The sequence below is a fragment of the Pangasianodon hypophthalmus genome, chromosome 13 (assembly GCF_027358585.1).
Source record: "Pangasianodon hypophthalmus isolate fPanHyp1 chromosome 13, fPanHyp1.pri, whole genome shotgun sequence".
In the NCBI taxonomy this organism is placed as follows: Eukaryota; Metazoa; Chordata; class Actinopteri; order Siluriformes; family Pangasiidae; genus Pangasianodon; species Pangasianodon hypophthalmus.
The window spans coordinates 5008497-5014496 of record NC_069722.1 but is presented as its reverse complement, the minus strand read 5'-3'; positions in this window follow the sequence as shown (position 1 = coordinate 5014496).

The following is a 6000-nucleotide window of genomic DNA, read 5'->3' as shown; positions in this document are numbered from 1 at the left end:
TAAATTAGATGCAAATAGTGATTGAACACTGAGTACTGGATTGAATCTTGGTCAGAGGTTGATATCGAGTGTGTATATGTGCATGTGCATGTGAAAAAGTGAATGGGTGTGTGTGTGTGTGTGTTTGTGTGTGTGTGTGTGTGTGTGTCTGTGTGAAGGGAACAGTCCGCTCCGGCCGGTATCTTTCCTTATCTCCCGCGCAGCTTGTTGATCTGGGAAAGTCTTGCTTTCACTGCTAATGGAGGTCATGATAGAAGAGAGAACTTGGTGTGTGTGTGTGTTTGTATGTTGATATATAAAGAGGTTGATATTATATTTTCACCTTTATACCAATAAGAATTCTGACTGATTATCATATTTTGTGTTATTAATCACTGAGCACAGTGTTGCTTTGCGTGTGTTTGCTCAGCAGAGGGCACTGCTCTGGTGCATTAAGCCCTGTAGCAGCAGATAGTGTGTGCGTGGGGTGAGTGTGTTTTGCTGTGTGCTGGTGGGTTCGTGCTTCAGGCTTCCAGGTGTTTCTGTAACAGTGCTGTGCATATGCTGATGGGAAATCCTCCCTCACCACTTTCCCAGCACCAAGATGGGATTGCTGGAAGACTTAACCCCAGATTATTTGTGTGCGTGTGTGTGTGTGTGTGTGTGTGTGTGCTTGTGTAGCAGGAATCAGAGGCACTGGCAAAAGGATGAGCATGAGAGCATGATTAAGAGTCTGGACATCTCGAAATAGACATACTATTTAGGATAATAGTAAACAATCTGTGATTGTTGAAACAAGGAAGTTGAAGATCGAAAAAAGACCAGGCGACGTTTTTCCAATCTTCATCTGTCCAGTTTTCATAGCCTCAGCTTCCTGTTTTTGGCTGATCAGACTGGAACCCGATGTGGTCTTCTGCTGTTGTTCGACGTTTTGTGTGTTGTGAGATGCTTTTCTGCTCACCATGGTTGTTAAGAGTGGTTATTTGCATTAGCATGGTCTTCCTGTCAGCTTGAACCAGTCTGGCCATCTTCCTCTGATCCACACAATTCTGTGTAAACTCTAGAGACCATTGTGTGGGAAAGTCCCAGAGGATTTTCTGAAATACTCAAACCAGGTTGGTGCAGTCTGGCACCAATAACCATGCAACGGTCAAAGTCACTCTTCATTCTGATGTTTGATGTAAACATTAACTGAAGCTCTTGACCTGTATCTGCCTTGCACTGCTGCCACATGATTGACTAATTGGATAATTGCATGAATGTGCAGGTGTGCAGTGTTCCTAATCAACTGCATATTGAGTGTATATCTGTATATTCAACGGCTAATCAACTACATTTGATGTAAATTAGATTTTTTACAGAACTTTTCTTTAAACATGATATCTTTCTTTGCCACAACATTCCTTGTATCACTCACTTACTTTACTTATTGACTTATTCACTTGTCCACTTACTCCTTCAGTCATCAATCACTCTCACTTCATTCATTCATTTATTTTTTTGCTCACTGAGTGACTGTGACTGAAGTAACACACTTACCAGTGAACACAGTGGTTTGTGGCTGTGAGTTTCACCCTCACTGAGAGTGTACACTGTCCAGAGGTATGGTGCAGGCTTAGTTGGATCTAGTTATGAAGGGATAAAAGGATAAAAGGATGAAGAGCAGTATGAAGGGCAAAATGAAAGGATATGGAAGCAGAAGTGTGTCAACGATGAAGGATGAAAAGAGAGAGAGAGAGAATGACAGAGGTATGAGGAGAACAAAGGAAGAGTGCAAAGGTAGAATGTGAAGGTAGAGGGATGATGGGACGGAGAGACAGAGGTATGGAGGCATTTACCCCATCATAGCTCCAGGCTCTGGGTGTTCTTGAGCAACAACATTAGTCATTTCACATTTCAAATCTCTCTCGCTCTCTCTCTTTCTCTCTCTCTCTCACTTATTTCCTCTATTTTCTTCTCTCTCTTTCTCATCGCATTTATGCTGAATGTACAGTGGCCTTTGCCATCAGGTTCATGGTTCATATTAACAAGGATTTGCTTCAGGCAGCAGCAGGCTAGCCGCCATGCTACGCTAAACATCTATGTGTACCAATCGGTGATGTATAAACCTGCAATCTACCTAAAAATATGTAACTCACTACATATAAAGGGCTTTTGCTAAGCAACAGGCAATAATATTTATGAAAATGTCGAGAGTCAATGACCCGCTGACCTCAGCTCTCGGCCCCTTTAAAGAGAGAGGCGTAATCCTGTGTGACTCGTTTGTGGTTGTCCATTTGCTTTTTAATGCTTTTAATGTCTGCTAGTATAACTATCAGTGGTTTCAAAAGGGGTTGAAGGACTATTATTTGGCATTAGCCATTTCTGTGTGTGTGTGTGTGTGTGTGTGTGTTTCCTGTTCGTTAGTCTAAAGATGGCAGATAAAGTGTCTCGTCCTGAGGGAGTAGCAGATTTATCTTCTTTACTCCACTGAGAAAACAAGCTGGAGTTGTCACCACACACACACACACACACACACACACACACACAGAGTTCCCTGGTGGGGGCCTCTGTCTTTGGGATGTGTGCGTGAGAAGTGGACTATGTTCTCTGTGGATGCTCGGTTTTGGGGAAATGAAGGCTTTACTATTCATTATTAAGCTAGCTCTGTAGCAGCCTCTTCAGACCCCATGAGGGTCACTGCACTGACCTCTACACACACATGCACACACACACACACACACACACACACACACAGACCTCTCTGAATGTACAGCATTTACAGAAAATCTGACGTCTGACTTTATTGTCTTGGCTTCATAGTTTCTCTGTAAATCCTAATACTTGAAGGTTTTAATCAAAATACTTATAGTGCTACAATGAGAATTTCAATTAATGTGATCCAGATGTGATTTCATTAATTCTTAATGAATTGAATACAAGTAATAAACCTCCCATAGATGTGATTTAGGATCAAAGTTGAGGTGACAAGGCCCATTTCACAGATGTCATGCATGTAGCCATGTCATTAGCACTCTGTCCTCTAGGACCTTGCTTCTCTGTCATCTTATTAAGTTATACAGTATATTTCCATATTTTTAATAACATAATGTCAACTATGTTATGTTGTGTTGTGTGTTGCGTTGTATTTAATGTTGTGTCATGTTTGTTCACTGTTGTCACGTTCTGTAATGTTGCACTAAGGCCTTGGAGAACACTATTTTGTTCTACTGTATACTTGTAGATGGCTAGAATGACAATGAAGCTCTCTAACATCTAATCTAATCTCATCTAATAGCCGTATAAACATATAATACCATATTTATAAACCTATAATACTTAATTTCTGAGCTATTATCATTATAACTCTAAGTACCTTGTCACTTTAATTGAATAAGTATAAAATTACACCAGACAGACAATTTTATCATTCAGTAAGTTATAAAACTTCACTAAAATTTACTGTAAAATTTACTGCTTTTACCTTGACACACACCTATGATGCTTTCACTATGACACTTTATGGTAATTTTGGTTCAGATTCTGAACTATGATGCTACTACCATAATTTGACTATAGTACTTTATGATAACTATGGTTAGTATATGTCAAACCATAATATTTCAAAAGCTGATTGTAGCGGTCATAAATCATACCACTGATACATCTCACATTAAATATGTGCTCAAAACAACAGAAATTTCTCCAAATCCATTCATAATTATTGGGCCAGTTTTCTCTAGGTATACTAGAGAGATTATACGGTAAGTGTACAATATAGTGCTATATAGTAATGTTATAGCACCAGATTTGTACCAAACAACCTAGGGTTTATTTTTTGAAAGTGTTCAAAAGAAAAGTAAACTGTAATTTTAATAAAAATATGGCAACAATAGCAAAATACGGTTGTGAACACGACACAAACGAATGGTTCAAATCTTTTAACACCTGGAGCTGTTTTTTTTTCCAAGAATAAAAAGCCCATAGCTTTAATAACCAAATCTGTTACATATTTTCCTAATGTGTTTAATATTTGAATCGTTTGATTATACTTCTATAACTAACTATGGGGGTGTGTGAAATTTCTGAAGTGAAGTTTGAGATGTTTGCTGTAGGCCAATGACTGTCTCTCTGCTTCATTAAATCTCTGGTTTCTGTGTTAGAGACGTCAAGCAGTGACTCACCGTCTGCTGTTGTAGATGGTCTCACATGGATACATGAAAGTTTTGCATGTCCCAAAACCAGTGTACGTCCAAATCTCAACCTTTGTTCTGTGGATAAGAACTGCTGCTATAATCATAAATACGCATCCCAGGACTCTTATTCACAATCTGCTCGTACTGAACATCCTTTCAACACACGTAGTATTGTTTGGTTTTATAGTGCTGTATACGTGTTCACTTTTGAGTCTGGATCCGCTTTACGTTTCTTCCTCATGTCGTCTCAGAGAGTTCTTCCTTACCACTAACGGCTCTGGCTTGCAAGTTATGGATCAGAATCTACATCCTGATTACTGTAAAGTTGCTTTGTGGCAATGGCTTTTGTTCAAAGTGCTGTACAAATATACAAGTTGTCCACCATTCACTCATTCCTTGCAGTGTTCTGTCTGTCTTTCTTAAATACCCTGAGGGTCTTAAATTCCTGTGTTGAAGCATGTGTATGTCTATGTGCTTATCTGTGTGTGTGTGTATGTGTGTGTAGGAAACAAGAACACATTTTTAAAGTTCCAAACTAAATCACCTTTATCCCCAAAGCAAGCGTATGATGAGGCTTGTTGTCTTGTAGACATTAAATCTGTTCCACTTGGCGTCCTGTACCCTATCCATCCCTCCCTTTCTCTCTCGATTGCTCTTTTTAATAAAGATAAGTGCTGATAAACAGTGATTAGGCAGGGTCTGCTCTGTGTAGGTACCCCGGCAGAGAGAGTGGGTAATAGTGCACGTCTATTATAGTCATTACATCTTTACCAAAGAGAGAGAGGACATCGTGTTATTAGTGTCACACGCATCAAACAGCGATGGTGAATACCCACACGCTCATATATTACACATGTGTGTGTTTTGGGTTTGGTGTTATGGCTGCCATGGCAGCTAGCAATAAAACTGTGGATGTGTTACATGCGAACATCTACATACTCCAATTCACATTTTGTATTCATTCATTCATGGAACATTCTTTAACATGTTACAGAACATCTAAAATTATATGGAAAATTCATTAAAATGGTATATAACATTCTTTAAGATGTTATGGAACATTCTGTAAGATTTTGTGGTACATTTACTAAGATGTTATGGAGAATGTTAATATTCTTCCATTGTTATAAATAAAAGACGTTTACATGTGCAAAACAACAACAACAACAAAAAAAAAACCATGCCATTCTGTTGGTTAATACCAGATACAACTTCCTCTGGCTGCAATCTGTAGCTAAAGAAATGCTATACATAGGTCAAGTAGCATTCAGAGATCAGGTCATCTTCTCTTTACTTAAATATTCAATAAAACACAGCTCCATTTATTCCTCTGTGTAGTCCTGACTGACATGTCTAATCTGCCAAAATTAGATTTGGGTGATGCATAATTGTGTTTTTTTTCAGGTCTGTGTAAAGCCATAATTAATGCCTGTCTTATATCTCACATGGAGAACTGCATTAGCTGTTCGGTTTTCCTGTCAGAGCGCTGTACTACTTTTTGGCAATAACATTCACTGAAATTGCCAAGCCTTTGTTCATGTGTCATTGGGCATTTGCGCTTTCCCGCAATTTAGAAAACCAAGCATACACAGCATAAGCGTACACGTCCTCCCAGTTTTTGGAGTGTCCCTAATAAACAAGTCTGTTCAGTGCATGTTACTTTTTAATATAGTGCTTTGATTGCTTTAGCTATATATGGGAGGAAAAATCATATAATTTTAACCATCTAACCTGGTTAGTTTATCTTTAAACTCAGATGTTGTTGCTTTATTACATTAAACTCAGATTTATATCTCAGTTAGGAATTTGTTTTAATCTTACAGCATTAGATAGATTGCAGAAAATA